Below are 17,507 nucleotides of genomic sequence, written 5' to 3'. Positions count from 1 at the left end.
TAGTTTCCCTTAAAAAAGAAATATCTTTGTTAAATATAGGTGTTGCTGTTTTCTGATTTAACTTTTAACATAATAAAAAGGTAAAGTTTCCCCTGCACATGCATGCTAGTCGTTTCCAACTCTAGGGGCTGGTGCTCATCTCCGTTTCAAAGCCGAAGAGCCAGCTCTTGTCTGAACACGTCTCTGTGGTCATGTAGCCGGCATGACTAGACGCCAAAGGCGCACGGAACACTGTTACCTTCCCACCGTAGTGGTCCCTATTTTTCTACTTGCATTTTTACGTGCTTTCGAACTTTAATAGCTGTTGGTTAATTGATACAATTAGTTGATTTTTGTATAGCCAGATATTTTATTGTTTTAACAGTAGTTTCTTTTCTTCAGGTTAGCAGAGTTATCTTGCCTCCAACTTTGGGATAATGTTTAGCATCATATTTAAAATCTAATTTCTGAAGGTCTTCAGCTGTGGTCATGTTTCAGCACACAGTATTAACATTGGAAAAATGCAGCATCTCTCTAAATTGCTACTGTTTGAGAACTTCTGATTTGAAGTTTGAAATGACTATGATTCCATTCCACAGCATGTAGATAACAATGATAAAATTCCTTGTTGTTATATATAGATCTGTTTCGAAGCAGTAAAAAAAGCTTGGAAGTGGAAAAGCTTCCATAGAATCATAGGACAGGAAGGGATTGCCATCTACTTTAAATCCTAAAGTTAGAGGACACCATCCCTCTCAAGATAGATTGTAGAACAGTTTGTGCTAGCTGAAAATGCTTATTAACATTAGTCTAAATTTTTCTTATAATATAATCCCATTTAAGTGATATAAAATGAAGAACATTTTAAACTGTAGTCACAGCTATTTAGAGTCTACAGTAAAGTATGTGTTTATGATGAAGAGGATTTTGACTTCTGATGTAAATGTTATATTGTTTATTTATATAGATAACACAATTCATTCTGGAAGTACCCCTTTGAAATATGAGATACATGAAAATGTCCACTATGTACAGACGTATTGTCTGTTTTAAAGAAATGTTGACTTCAGATTTTACTTTCCATATCCAGGCATTTATTTTATATATTGGTAATAGTAACTTGCAAGTGAGAAAAACCTTTTTTTGTCCTCTAAATATGTAAGATTTCTATTTTATAAGTGTGTGGTCATAGAATTTCTATGGCATCAATACAGACATAAAGTAAAAGACATTATTTGTGTGCTGGGCAAACTGAAAATTTGCTGGAAAACTTGTCAAAAATTACAGTGCCAAATAATTTGATTTATTGTGATTTTCCAGTGAAAAAAATAATGTATTTACTGTATTTCTTTTAAAAAAAGGTAACCACAAGTGTATTGCTGACAGAGACCATATATTGGATGTGTTTTTCTCCCCTTGTCCTTTAAAATGTAGGCTTTACCCTCTCTCTCTGTTCTCTCTTTTAGCCATTTCTTTTTAGAGGAATTGACTTCATTACAGGGCTGCTTACTTCAAAGGCTCCCAAATATATGAAATTGAGTGCAATCATATACCCATTTATTAGAAGTCTAGTTGAATCTAATGGGACTTAATTCTTATGATAGATTTAAAGGGTTGTGTTTTTTTTACTATGAATTTCATTTCTTAGTTCCTGCTTATTTTTTCTTGCTCTTCTTAAGGATACAATAATGATGGGGTTGGTTTTGTTGGTTTGGTACCCCACTACTATCTTGCAAGCACAGGTTTAGATGTTAGCTGAGCATCTTCAGGTAATGATCTCCAATTGCCTACCCACCTGCCAAGCATTGTATTTAAGGATGCCTCTCCTTGCCACAGGTCCGTCTTTTGCCTACCTGTATGTTTTTCGTGCAATATCTGAACACTGAAATTGGAACCAAGATTCATGGCTCAGTGTCTTTGAACTGATTTAGTAGAAAAATTGAGGCAGCTAAATGTCTTGCTCCTTACATCATCCCTCAGTGTAATCTCCACAAAGGTCTCATTTGTCGCCCTGATCAGGTGACATCAAGTAGTGTCAGCAAGGTAGCAGTTACTTTCTGATGGCTTGTCCTTTTCTGCCCAGGGCCTGGCCTCATCCTATGCTAGGTTGGGATGATATAGGAACAAAATTTGATGTTGACTTGGATACTGAGAGAACCTTTTGCAAGGATGACACATCATATTTTTAATAAAGATTCCTGGCTTTTGTTACTATGCAAACTTTCCAGGAAGATGCAGATGTGATGGTATTTCAGTAAAATGTATACTTATCCATAATTGTGGATCAATTCCAGAGAGGATTCTCAATCCTGCTATGCTTCCCTAAGGCACAAACTACTTGCTCATACTATGTAATGAGTGGGGAAAAAATGTGTCTGAATCCAGGTGTTAGAGCCTTATACAGTTAATAACATCAATCCCTTATAAAGTAACTGCAACCAACTGTGAAAGGAAACAGTACAAGGCCTGTGGATGCTTTATTCTGTAGTCCCCAAATCTTTCTTCAAGATTTTCTGTTTCTGTGGAAAAATTAAGCTTCACATCAACTCTTAAATTTTCAAAAAAGCTGAAAGACATACAAGTTACACCTTTATCAGATTTTTGAATCAACTTTGAGAGCCTTAGCTGAAAATCATTACTGACCTCATGACTCCAGTAGAGGACGTCTCACAATGTATCATGACTTTTTTTGCATTGCTGGAGCTGGGATGGAGGCAGCCTCCGCATGATGCAACTGGCCGACAGGCCGGCAGTTTGATACCCCTGCTATAGATCAATAAATATGTTCATTTATAGCTGTGGCATGGGATGATTTTGTAACCAAATGCTCAGTATGCCTATCCTTTATATTATCTTGGTAAGGATTTGCTTTTATATGAAACGATATGCAGGAAAGATCAAAAGTGCGAAATAGTGCTTCTAGAGATGGAAAGATATGTCACTTTCTTCATTTCTTCTGTATAATTTGCATCATTGTTAGAAGTACATTTTAAAATTTGTACATAGTTCATATTTGTTACATTTCGCATACATGCTTTGTCTGTGTATCTACGTATATGCTTCAATACATCATTTATTTTGTTGTATAGTCCTTTTTTTGTAATTTTTTAGCTATCATGTTGTAGATGTATTCTTGTAAATATCATTCCTAGTATGTGAATTTTGGTATATAGTTTTAAAAAATTGCAAAATTCATATACTGATTTGTAAAGTGGAAATATGGTGGATTTATATCAAAGAGCAAAGTTTATTTTTCTTTCTAATCCCTAGTTGTTAAATGAGAACTGAATTACTGAGTAATTTTTAGAGCATAGAATTTATTTTATTTATTAATTAAATTTATACAGCCATTCAAAACTATCATGGACCCTCCAAAATCTGCTTATGACAAGTTTTGACTTGTCCCTCCCACAATAATGTGAACACAATTCAGATGCTCAGCAACTGGCCTGCATTTATTGCTGTTTGTAGTGCTCTGTGGTCATATCTCAGTGATTTACCACTTTTTTGCCAGAAATTCGTGTTTACTTCTAGTTTCTGGCAGAAATTCGCCCATAGCAAACAAACATGTCTTCTCCCATGAAATTAACAGCTCATGCAATATCTAAAGCACTATACATCAGTTTTAATTTTTAACGTTTAAAGCATATGTAGCATCATTTACAGGTTAGAAATAATTATCAAGTGCCAGTTCCTAAACAGACAAGGTCATTAATATTAAGAACAATATGAGTTCTGGTCACAGCAAGGACAAGTCACAAACTGTCCAACATCTCCATTCCCAGAAGATCTTGCAGAGATTCTATTGTTTCCAGGAATGGAGCTGTTGGACAGTTTGTGGCTTGTCCTTGCTGAAATTGTAGCTGAGTGTTAGAGATACTACACTGCTAACATGAGTAAATCATTCATGTGAATAGTTATGTATTGGGGCCAAGTAATGATTTATCAGTTGAAGCCACCTAGTGCAGCTATACAAGATTGAATAACAATAAGGAATATGAAAAGAATGCCTTAATTTCCAGCATTCTGAAATTTCAGCACTTATCTGACTTACACTATAAGATTGCAGTAACATAATACGTTAAATACCCTGTATATTTAACTTATACGTATCATTAAATCAATTGTATAAATGAAAATGGTGTTCAAACTGTTGGACAGTTTTAGAAATTGTTTTTTTACTGAGTACTTCATGTGCTTTGAATATTTTGGTTTAACATCCCCTCTAGTATTCCCAACTGTGTACTTATATGATGAATTTAACAAATGGGAGGTGCATTTAGAAATTATATTTGCACTCACTCTTCATTTAATAAATGTCTATGGAGATTCTTTTTTTTTATTAAAGAGTTTTACAAAAACAAAATTTTACAATATATCCCCAAATCCCTCCCACCCCAAACCCACCCACTTCCCCCCCCCCACTTCCCAGAGCTAAATACAGGATTATAGTTACAATAATCATATTCTAAATAAAAATTATGCATAATATACAATTAACCAAATTCATAATGCGCTTTAACTCTCTTTTAACATAACTACAAACAACGTACCAATAACAATATCCCACTAAAATCTACTCATAAGCTAAATGATACTTTTTAGTCCCATATTTGTTTTGAATATAATTTATCCATCTCCTCCAAACTGAAATATATCTTTCCTGTGAATGATCCTTCAGATAAGCAGAAATCTTAGACATTTCTGCAAGATTCGAAACTTTAAACACCCATTCTTCTACAGTGGGCAAACTATCCTTCTTCCAATATTGTCCCACCAGTAACCGTGCTGCCGTTATCATGTTCAACATCAAGTTAGTTTCTTTAACATCACAATCTACAACAATGCCCAATAAAAACAATTGCGGGGAAAACTTTATCTTTCTCTTAAAAATCTTTTGAATGTTCCACCAAATTTTAATCCAAAAAGCTTTTATATTTCTACAAGTCCACCACATGTGAAAATAAGTAGCTTCTAAACTACCACACCTCCAACATCTAGACTGTAGATTAGGATACATGTTGGACAGCTTCTTGGGATCCAGATGCCATCTATAAAACATTTTATAAAAATTTTCTCTTAAATTTTGAGCCTGGGTAAATTTAACATTTCTGACCCAAATTATCTCCCAGGTGTCCAATGAAATTGGTTCCTGAATATTTTGTGCCCACTTTATCATGCAGTCTTTAACCAGTTCCGTTTCCGAATCCAATTCAATTAAAGCATTATATATCCTCTTTATATGTGCACAATTTGAATCTCTAATTTGCTTTACTAAATTTTGATCTGTAGTTGTGATGCCAACCTTTTGATCTGACTTCCACCTAGCTTTCAATTGGGTATATTGAAACCAAGAGTAACCTATGTTTTCTTGTCTTAACTCCTCTACTGGTTTAAGTTGCCAATCATTCCCTTGCAATCTAAGTAGTTCCTTATAGGAAACCATATCCATACTCACTCCCATAGATACGCCCTCTATCGCGTGTCCAGGAATTCCCCAAATCGGTATTTTATAATTTAACTTATAATAATACTTTTTCCAGACACACAATAAAGCACTTCTAAGAATATGAGATTTAAAAGCCCTGTCTACCTTCTTATCATAAAGCAAGTATGCATGCCATCCATATACCAAATCCCATCCCTCAAGATGAAGTATTACTATGGAGATTCTTCATTTGATAGATTCAGCAACAGGCAACAATTTCTACATTAGGCCTGGAGTAGCATCATTCTGGGTATCTTATCATATTCTTATAGATTTACAATGGAAAGAGTCATAACAATTGGAGAAGGAGAATCTTCATTGTACCTCAGAAGTGATAGGTTTTGGTGCTCCTGTCCTTGAAAACATTTGGAGCAAAAACATCTTTAAAGGTACATTTTAAGGTGTTAATAGATTTAGTTTATTTAAAATAGTTTTTGTTTTTGTGTACTTGACAACAATGTAAATCATTAAAAAACTATGGTGGCGCAGTGGTTAAAAAGCAGTATTGCAGGCTGACTCTGTCCACTGCCAAGACTTCGATTTTCAAGGTTGACTCAGCCTTTCATCCTTCCTGAGGTCAAGTAAAATGAGGACCCAGATTGTTGGAGGCAACAACTCTGTAAGCCACTTAGAGGGGGCTGTAAAGCACTAAGTGCTATTACTAAGAAAGGGAAATAGGTGTTTAGAACTGGAATTAAAGAGTTTGGAGCATTTATTACAGAGAGGTTAGTTTGAAAAGCAAGAACAACAATAGAGTATAATAGTAGCATATGTGCATGATTCCGTTTGGAACTCGACTTGGTGATATTTTATTTATTTTTATTTATTTAGTTATATTTATATACCGCCCTATTCCCTGAGGACTCAGGGCGGTTGACAGGGAATTAAAAATCCAAAATACAAAAATTAAGAACCAAATTAAAAATATTAAATTGACCCTGTAGTCAGTTAAAAAGAACCCCAAATTAAAAATTTCTCCTCAGTCTGGGCCCGAGAGCTCGAAGAGCCAGGTCTTCAGGCCCCGGCGGAATGATCGGAGGTCGGGGGCAGTTCTCAGCTCCACCGGCAGCTGGTTCCAGAGGGCAGGCGCTCCCACCGAGAAGGCCCTATCCCTGGGTGTCACCCGCCGGCAATCTCTTACCGGCGGGACCCTGAGCAGACCCTCCCTGTGGGAGCGCACTGGGCGAAGGGCGTTTGATGCCGGCAGCAGGTGTTCCCTCAGATATCCCGGACCCAGGCCATGTAGGGCTTTATAGGTGATAACCAGCACCTTGAATTTCACCCGGAGGGCAACCGGAAGCCAATGCAGCTCACGGAGTAGAGGTGTTACATGGGAGTATCGGGAAACCCCCATTACAACTCGCGCGGCCGCATTCTGCACCAGTTGAAGCCTCCGAGTGGTCTTCAAGGGCAGCCCCATGTAGAGAGCGTTACAGTAGTCCAAACGGGAGGTCACAAGCGCGTGAGTAACTGTGCGTAGGGCGTCTCGGTCCAGATAGGGACGCAACTGGCGCACCAGGTGAACCTGAGCAAAAGCCCCCCTGGTCACGGCTCCAATATGGTCTTCGAAATTGAGCCGTGAATCCAGGAGGACGCCCAAGTTGCGAGCCCTATCGACGGGGGGGTAACACCTCACCCCCCATCATTAAGGATGGAATAACTTGGTTAACCCGAGATGCCGATATGCACAGCCACTCAGTCTTGGCGGGATTGAGACGGAGCCTGTTTCTCCCCATCCAGACCCGAACCGCCTCCAGGCACCGGGACATCACGGAGAGGGCATCACTGGGTTGGTTCAGGGTGGAAAGAAAAAGTTGGGTATCATCAGCGTACTGATGATACCCCACCCCAAAACCACGAATGATCTCACCCAGCGGCTTCATATAGATGTTGAACAGGAGAGGCGAGAGAACCGACCCCTGAGGAACTCCACAAATGAGAGACCTCGGGGCGGATCTCTGCCCTCCTGTCAACACCGACTGCGAGCGGCCCTGGAGGTAGGAGGAGAACCACCGTAGAACGGTGCCTCCCACTCCCAGCCCCCTGAGACGCCACAGTAGGATACCATGGTCGATGGTATCGAACGCCGCTGAGAGATCTAATAGGACCAGGACAGAGGAGCAACCCCTGTCCCTAGCCCTCCAGAGATCATTCACCAGCGCGACCAATGCCGTCTCCGTGCTGTGTCCGGGCCTGAAGCCCGATTGGTACGGGTCCAGATAATCAGTTTCCTCCAGGAACAGAGGGAGCTGATGCGCCACCACGCTCTCAACAACCTTCGCCAGAAAGCGAAGGTTGGAGACTGGACGGTAGTTGTTTAAAACAGCCGGGTCCAAAGCAGGCTTCTTGAGAAGGGGTCTCACCACCGCCTCCTTCAAGGCGGCAGGAAAGATGCCCTCCTTCAAGGAAGCAGTTATTACTGCATGGAACCAGCCTCGTGTACCTTCCTGAGCCGCATAAGCTAGCCAGGAGGGGCACGGATCCAACAAACAGGTGGTGGTGCTCAGTCTCCCCATGATCCTGTCCACATCATCAGGGGAAACAGGATCGAACTCATTCCAGATAACGTGCTCAATACCGCCTGATTCCTCCACATTAGACTCTGCCCAGTCAGAGTCCAAGCCGGTCCGGATCCGAGCGATTTTGTCCGCCAGATGATGACTAAACTCCTCGGCTCGTCCCTGCAAGGGATCCTCTCTCACCTCCTGATTAAGGAGGGAGCGAGTCACCCTAAACAGGGCGGCCGGGCGATTATCTGCGGACGCGATAAGGGTGGCAAAGTAGTTAGACTTCGCCGTCCTTATCGCCGCAAGATAAGACCTTATAAAGGTTCTTAACTGCAATCGGTCTGATTCGGATCGGCTGGATCTCCAACCGCTCTCTAGACCTCGTCTCCGACGCTTCATCTCCCGGAGCTCCACAGAGAACCATGGGGCCCAACGGGATCTGCGTCGGGTCAGAGGTCGCATGGGTACAACGCAGTCGAGTGCCCTGGTGGCTGCCGTTTCCCAGGCCTCCACCAGGGCATCGACTGGGCTGTGGGTAAGGGTGATAGGTATAGGCCCAAGCGCCCTCTGGAACCGATCTGGGTCCATTAGGCACCTGGGGCGGAACCACCTGGTCGGCTCCGCCGCCCAGCGGCGGGGGATGGCATGACGGAAAACCAGCCTCAGGAGGTAATGATCTGACCATGACAGAGGAGTGATGGACGGAGAACCCCCTCCCAGATCATCCAACCACTGTCCAGACAGGAACACCAGGTCGAGAGTGTGACCCCCCTCATGAGTCGGGCCCTCAATAACCTGGGTCAGGCCCATGGCTGTCATGGAAGCCATGAACTCCCGAGCTAACTCCGACGACCCTCCCAGTGATGGCAGGTTGAAGTCACCCAGGACTACAAGCCTGGGGAACTCCACCGCCAACCCTGCGAGGGTGTCGAGCAGCTTGGGCAGGGCTGTTGCCACACAGCTGGGCGCCAGGTATGTAAGCAACAAGCCCAACTGAACCCGAGGATCACACCTCAAGAGGAGGGTTTCACTCCCGGCCATCTGGACAATGGTGGCCTCCCGGGGACACAATGTCTCCCGAATAACCACTGCCACCCCACCACCCCTGCCCTGAGCCCGTGGCTGGTGCAGCACCCGGAAACCCGGCGGGCATAACTCGGTGAGAGGCACCCCTCCCTCCGAGCCCAGCCAAGTTTCCGTGATGCACGCTAGATCCGCACATTCCTCCTCGATCCGATCACGGATGAGGGGAGCTTTATTAACTACGGATCTAGCGTTAAAATAGACCAGCCTGAGCTCAGGGGCCTGATCACCCTCATCCCCGGGTAAGAGGGTGCTAACCGGGGGGTCGGAGCGCGCCACCGCTCGAAGATAGCGGGGGCGCGATCCCAGATGTTGATATGACCCTCCGCGCAAACACCTGCTGCCATACCCTATCGCCGTGGGGATTCGACGCCCCACCCCCACATTCCCAGCGCCAGCAGCCACCTCCCCCAACCCCGTCCCACCAGGACCTCTAACAGGACCAGACTGAGTACCGGTTACAGATTCCCTCCCCCCCTCCCTCCCCCTCCCTAACCTCTTAAAATAACCGGCTAAAAATCTGATCAGGGGCCTCTTAGCGCGTCTTAACTCGAGGCCCCCTATCCAAGCCCAACCACCTCTCGTAGTCCCAAAGCTTGGGCCCGTCATTAAGGGGAGTATGAAAACAGGCGACAGGTCGCGCCCATGAGGCAGGAACCGCCCTGGAAAAGAGTATTTTTTATCTCAGATTCAGAGTCTCCTTTTTCAGTTCAGAGCCTGTATTCAAAGCTGTCTTTCTTTGATTTTTAGTGAAAAATCAACAAATGTCTGGTTTTTGTAAGTATACAAATAGAGGAAGTTTTGAATAATTGTACACAATGACATAATGGTTTCTCTAGAGTCATATGAAGTAAGGATAAATAACTGAAAGCTTTTTGTTTGTGTGAAGTTTTTAATTATATTCAGGACCCATTGTTCCCTTGTTTCACATTCCACAATGTCACAAATAGGTTGGTAGTAGACTATGCTGATAGCTACTGGCCAATCAACTTGGATAAAATCTGGCTAAAGGATGATTTTTGAAACATTTATGAATGCATTAAAATACAAATTCTCATAGAAAACAATGGGAAAATAGGCCTTACCTCATCCACTGAAAAATATCTTTGTTTAAATAAGAATCTGGTATCAGAACCACTTTTTCTTAGTTAGATAACGCTTTTCAGCTTTTAAAATATATCCTGAGGAATTAAGACAGCAAAGGAACAAGATGAAAAATAGCAAACATTCCTTTCAACTAGCATCTTTCTAAGTCAGAAAATAAACAAGCCAAGAAGGCAACTAGATTTTTTTTATTCCTATGATTTTTTTTCTTAAAGTTTATAGTTTTTAAACATACAATTACACATTTTTGTGGCTGTTAGCAACCTAAATCATGTTCTCTTTGCTTAATTTTTTTCTTATCCATGGAGTAACTGCTGATTTCTTTTAACTGCAGGAATAACATTATAACATGACAGTAAATACAAAGGGTTCACAGAATGCATACCTATTAAATCTCAAAAAAGATTGCTGATGCTTAGCTTCAGCAGGACACAAGAGTATACATACACACACATACCCGAATTCAGCAAATTAATTGAACCAACATTGTAATGGTGATCTTCGCATTTGCACCAATTGCATGCTAATCACAATATGCCCCCATACACATTTGCTTTATTTGCCGACAAAATAAGCACAATCCATTGCATATTATCTACCCTCTTGAAGTCTAATTTCCTCCTAGCAAAGAAATAAAAGAAAGCTAAACAAAAGAGTGATTACACATGAGTAGGCTGGAAAGCTTGCATTTGTGAATAGCTATCTTCTTCCATGACTGCATGAGGTACAAAGGATTCTTGCAACACTCAAAGTTCTGTTGCTTTGTTCTAAGTGTTTTGTTTATAGTCTGGAACCTTTGAAACAAACGATTTCAGCTCAGAATATTTTCAGACTGAAAATTTTTGCACATCCTTATTTTTAAATTCTGGTTTGGAAAAGGAAATATTCCAGCTGGATCAGAGTGCTAATGCTTCATATAAATTTTTGTAGATGCCTCAGCAAAAATGGTAGAAGTTTATGAGGATAGGTTAAAAAAAACCCAGGGAGTAACAATATAAAAAAAATAAATGGTTATAAAGGTCCTTATTTCTTACTCAGGTGGCACTAAAAGTAGATATTGGATGAAAGCAAGTAGTGGCAGAAGAAATACAGGTAGTCCTCGACTTGTGATTACAATTCAGTCCAAAATTTCTGTTGTTAAATGAGACATTTTTAAAGTGAGTTTTGCCCCATTTTATTATTTTTCTTGCCTCAGTTGTTAAGTGAATCACTGCAGTTGATAAGTTAGTAACCCAAACGTTAATTGAATCTGGCTTCCCCATTGACTTTGCTTGTCAGAATGTCACAAAAGGGGATCACATGGCTTTGGGATACAGCAATGGTCATAAGTATGAATCAGTTGGCAAGCATCTGTATTTTGATCACATGATCATGGGAATGCTGCAAAGGTCGTAACTGTGAAAATGGTCATAAGTCACTTTTTTTCCAGTGCCGTTGTAACTTTGATTGGTCCCCAAATGAACTGTTGTAAGTCAAGGACTACCTGTAATGCTTGAGTAATCAATTTTTTTCTACCATGCTTCCGTATTCTTCCTATATCCTTTAAAATATTTCTTGCATTGAGCAGTAGTGACTTAATCCTGTAAATTATTACCTCAATATCACCCTCTTAAAACAAAATGACCTAACAACCAGATGAAATCATGTATGTGTTTGGAACTTGCCATTCACAGTGGGACAGTTTTGCTCCTCTCCCCTTTCGTTTCTTATCCCTGAAGCTTTACTTATATGGAAGCTTGAAGAGAAATTTATTCTTTTAAACAACATACTAAGTTTTTGGGTCAGCATGGATTCTAAATAACAAGCCCGGGAAGCTTGACAGGCACTTTTAAACCAAATAAGTAGAATCATACTTCATTTGGAAATTTTCTTTCAGTAATCTGTTTGGGTGAACCCAGTTAAGCTTAACATTATAGAATTTGATCAATCTACTACCTAGTTCCTGTTCTTGCTGGATTATTCATCAGCTTTCATGAGATTCCTACTGTTTCTTTAACAAATTATCGAGTTATCAGCAGACTGATTAAAAAAACTGTAATGTAGAAATATTGTTAAGATTGACTTGTACAATTTGTGTACCTTGGAGCAAAATTAATTTACCAGGGAGTGAAACAGGACACAGTCCTCCTATTTTGTGTTTTCTAACAGCCACACAAACAAGGAAATTGATAAACATTGAGAATGTTAGACTTGGTTGATTTAAAAATGACTGTTATAATTATTTTTATAAATTCTTTGCATGGTAGATCATGTTCGTCCTGTGGTCATTACCGCATTCAGATTTAGTAAATCTATCTGGATATTCTTCTGCTAGATTGTGACTGTGTTCACACATTGTACCAAGACCATATTTGGTTTTGGCATGATGTATCTCATAATCACAGTCATTGTGATACATAAACTGTGTTTGATAGCTTACCTTACCTGAATCATATTAATCCAATGAATGATGCTTGAGATAACCATAGCTTAATGGAATGTGTGAAGCAGGTCATTGTTTGCCTTTTTCAAAGGGGATTATGGCATTTAAAATTAGCAGCACAGATGGAATTAAGGAGAAACTTCCTGACAGTGAGGACAATTAACCAGTGGAACAGCTTGCCTTCAGAAATTGTGGGTTCTCCATCACTGGAGATTTTTAAGAAGTAGCTAGACAGTCACTTGTCTGGGATGGTATAGGTCAGTGATGGCGAACCTTTTTGAAACTGAGTGCCCAAACTGCAACCCAAAACCCACTTATGTACCATCAGGTGCCCAGTGGGTATGGCCCATTGGGTGGGCATGGCTGCGGTGGTAACGGCAGACTGGGTGGGACTAAAAAGTTCAATCAATCAATTCCAACTTTGCGAGATCTTCTCTTTTCCCACAAGAAGTTGAAATAGATTGATTGAAGCTTTTCTCTCTTTTTTTTGCACACAGCGGCAGAGGCCTAAAGCAAAATGGTTTTATAAAACCCAGCTGAAGGCCTAGGACTGGGGTGACAGCATGCGTGCCCACAGAAAGTGCTCTGCGTGCCACCTGTGGCACGCGTGCCATAGGTTCGCTACCATGGGTATAGGTTCTCCTGCTTGAGCAGGGGGCTGGACTAGAAGACCTCCAAGGTCCCTTCCAGCTTATTCCTATTCCTATTCCTATCTGTTCTGTTGTGTTCTGCTCTGCTCTAAATTTGATTAAATTATGTGTACATAAATAAATTGGCTCAGAAGTTAAATTGTACTTCTAAATTTGTGCTTAAAGATATATGTCTGTTGTTAATAACTGCTAAATATGTTGCTTTTTGGTGATGCATGTTAACCAACATATAAAAACATAAAGTATAATTCAGTGAGAGAGTTAATAACTGTTATTCTATGGATATATGTATATTTGTAAACAGTTGGGTATTATATAATTTGGGTTTATAGTTTTTCCCCCCTATAAAAATATATATCCTGCCTCTCTCTAAGTTATATTAAGCAGTAATTTCTAATAGAGTAGAATAAAATACAGCATGAAAGTGTTGTAAGTTGATAAGATATAAGGAGTACTTCTTATCTGCATAAAAGGACTGCATAATAGAGATTTTCTCTATTCTTCTTTAATAGAGAAGCAGCTACATATGTTGATTCATGTGTCAATAAACTATTGTTCTTGACAGTAGGGCAACAGTGCACTACTTGTAACAGTAACACTAAATAATATATAGAAGCCACATAACTGTTTTATTTGATTTATTAGAATCATATTCTTCCTTAGTACAGGAGCTCAAGGTAGTATATATACTGCTTCCTCTTCTTGTTTATCTCAACCACAGCAACTCTATGAGGCAGATTTTGCTGAAAGAAAGCAAATGGCTTTCCTGAATCATCCAATAAACTTCCATAACTGACGGTGAGCTTGAACCTGGATCTGCCCATTTTCCATCCCAAGTCCAAACATTGCCCATTATATCACCTCATTGGCTCTCCTTTTAAAAATCTGTTGGCGCTTCAAGCCATGTTCCGAGTTTTCCTCAAGCTAAGAATGAAACCTATATTTGTAAAATGGTATCTGGCCATGTGCTTTCATCTGAAAAAAATCCACAAGTACAATAGCTATAGAAAATAGTACACCTGTCTTATTTGCAAGTGAATGCATGCAGTGAATCCAACTGCTTTGCCTCAGAATTTACATGGATAGACATCTTCAGTAAGGCTGCAGTTCTGTGCCAACCTGTCTGGAATTGTTCCTTGTAGGACCAATGCAATAATATCTTCTTTAGTGCAATGCTGAGCTCTGCCCCATTACAATCCATTCAGTTCAAGAAGCATATTCATAGAAATGGATAAATAAAAACAATATACCTTTATTCCAGGTTATCCTGATGCTTACAGTCTTCCAAATGTTGCTTTAATTAAATTTATAGGTTGGCAGCTCCTAGTTTAATACACTAACTTGGCAGTAGTATCCCTCTTTGAATCAGAATGCCAAGAAAAAGGTGGCATATGGGGAAGGGAAGAGGAGATAAATGACTAGCCAATATAGCATGGTGAAATAGAAAAAATGGTTCTCAAAGGTGCTGAAAAAGCAGAGTATTTTGAAATTGAAATAGTGTCTTCTTGAAAGGTGAATACTGGGGCATGTCCAGGAATGGGTGTGCAGTATAATTGTCATGTGGTAGGATTAATAACAGGTAATGGGCTTTGTATTTCCTTTCCAAAGAAATGATTTGCCAGCTGTATAATGCTTTATCATATATTGTGACATAATGAAGTGGGACTGTCTAGAACATACAGAATGTTTTCCCCAGAATTTTCATTTAAAATCAAGTCTTGGGAAAAGCAATGAGGACGTTGCTTTGAGGAAGGCTGGAACATTGAGATTTGTTTCATTTTAAAATTTAATCATTGATTATGGGCCTTCAGCTTCATCTAGGTTACAGGATGCTTTTTGGAGCTTCTATGGATATCGGGCTTTGGAAGCAGTGTTTCATTCAATTGCAGTATTTTTTTTTCCAGCGTGTTTTGAAAGTAGCAGCATTTATATGCTGTAAATTGTTTGGTTTCTTTCCTACTTTGGTTGAGAAGGAATCAGGTATGCATGCTGATTAACACACTCCAGTCATTAACATATGATTATGTGGGATGCATATTGAGCACCTGCCAAAGGATGTAATCCAGTACTTTGCTACATCTGTGCAAGACTTTATACATTTTCTTTTGTACTTTGACAGCTTAGAGAGGAAAAATGGGCTTTGTGTCTGTTTCAAAGAATAAAGCTGTAGAGTGCTTTTGTGGAGTTAGGAAAATTAGCAACGGACATCAGTTAGTGAGCTTATTAAAAAGAAAAACGTTTCATAGCCTTGAAACATGACTCTTTCAGCAAATTGTATCACTAACATAAACACACGGGTTACAACATTTCTCCTTGTTTACAAGGATTATCTTTTCTCAGATTTGGCAAAGGGATTCCTTATTTGTAACATTTGTATGAGATTCCTTGCTGTCCATAACTGTGTTCTTTTTATATGATACTTACAAATGGTTGAATATGGTTGGCACACAAGAACACAAGGGTTCTATTTCATGCACTACAAAATAGGCATAGAACCTATGTAAATAAACACTATAGAATTTCTAATATCAGGTGATAGTGTCTGAAGGCATCCAACTTACACTCACAGACTAGTATTTACATTGTAATACAGTGGTATGTGAGCAAGGTTTTCTTGTTGCTCTTGTTATACATTTCTATTATTTTATTTGTCTGACTCTCTGTCTCTCTGTCTCTGTCTCTATCATCTATCTATCTATCATCTATCTATCTATCTATCTATCTATCTATCTATCTATCTATCTATCTATCTATCTATCATCTATCTATCTATCTATCTATCTATCTATCTATCTATCTATCTATCTATCTATCTATCATCTATCTATCTATCATCTGAGTTCATTTCCTTTCCTTTGGAATGTTAAGCTCCTATTTAAAGGAGCTTATAAAAACTTACAGCCATTTATAACATCTGAATTTATTTCCCAATATATAGAAACACAGACTGAGCATTCCAAATAAACATAAAAATCCATTACCTCTCATCAGAACTTCAAAGAGAGAACCTGCTCTCCAGCCATTAACAACTTTTGAGACTCCAAAGTTTAGTTGTTTGGTTCCCCCCCCCCCTCAGGATATTATTCAAACATTGCAGTTTCCTCCTTTGTTCCTTTTCACATTTCAACTGAAAACTGGCTTTTATAGCCTTAAGGCAATTCCAAAAAAACAAAAAACAAAACAAAAAACGAAGAGTTCTGTTCACAACATCCTGTTAGAGGACCTTTACAATCAATGCACATATTTTTAATGTATATTATGACTCTATTAATTGAAAATAAATGTAGTTTCCAATATTATATACAAATGTCACAAAAAGCATAGTGATGTGACTAAGGACTATGTTATGTGATTAAAAAGCACATAACATAAAGGCTACTTGTCAAAAAACATGATGCTAATTTAATTTTTGCCAAGTCTAAGATTGTGTCAGATTATCAGTTGGAAGTTAAATACATTTTGTCTATTAGGTAGTATAATTTTTTATATAACCAAATTGGAAACAATAAGTGTATATCAGTTTTATTGTCATCCTTTGTACATAAAAGAGAATAAATAACCACAGAAAAATTGTGTAGTGTAAATTGTGTAGTGCAGGATAAAATTGGAGCTGTCATGTTATTTTATATTGGAAAGACTGGGTTATATTATAATGTCATTCTCAGCTCCATCCAATTGCCCTGAATCTATGCCGAGTTAAGGGATTACAGGATCATAAAAAGGAAGTTTTATAGTCAGCGATTAACTTAAGCTGTTATTGAAGAAGTAGCTCAACTGTTTTTTATCATTTACAAATGTTAGGAAGAACCTCTTTGGGTTCTGATTGTACTGTAGTTCCCTTTTTGGTCTGGAATCACAATAATTAGTTTAGGTGCTATTGAGACAAGCTGATCATTGGTGACAAAGGCCCATCATCTAGACCTATCAGGACATTCTAGTGATCTCCTTGATTTTATCTTTTTACCACAGCTGGCATCATTCTTTTTCTTCTTTCAAGCATAACAAACATAATAGGTTTTATTCTTCTATAGATCGATCTCATCTGTTTGCTTAACAACTATTTGACCCATAAAGCACTTCCAGCTGTTGTAAAAAGTTGTGCCACCCCCATCACATGACTACATTTCAGGCACTTGGCAACTAGCTCACATTTACAATTGGCTCAGTGTCTCATGGTCATGTGTCTGTGATTTGCAACAATTTTTGCCAGTTTCTGGCAAAAACCACCCATTTGGGAGAATGGATTCACTTAACAACAATGTGGTTCACTTAAC

At 39.4% G+C, this 17,507-nt stretch overlaps 1 protein-coding gene across 2 annotated transcripts in view; it reads left to right on the top strand.

Moving 5' to 3' along the window:
* SOX6 (SRY-box transcription factor 6) overlaps nucleotides 1-17,507 on the top strand; it is a 326,300-nt gene that overhangs the window by 20,199 nt on the left and 288,594 nt on the right. The gene's annotated exons all lie outside the window — the stretch shown is intronic.

The sequence above is a fragment of the Vipera berus genome (genome assembly GCF_964194415.1).
Source record: "Vipera berus genome assembly, chromosome: 1".
Taxonomy (NCBI): Eukaryota; Metazoa; Chordata; class Lepidosauria; order Squamata; family Viperidae; genus Vipera; species Vipera berus.
Note: the sequence above shows the minus strand (reverse complement) of the source record. Positions and strands in the feature narration are given on the sequence as shown.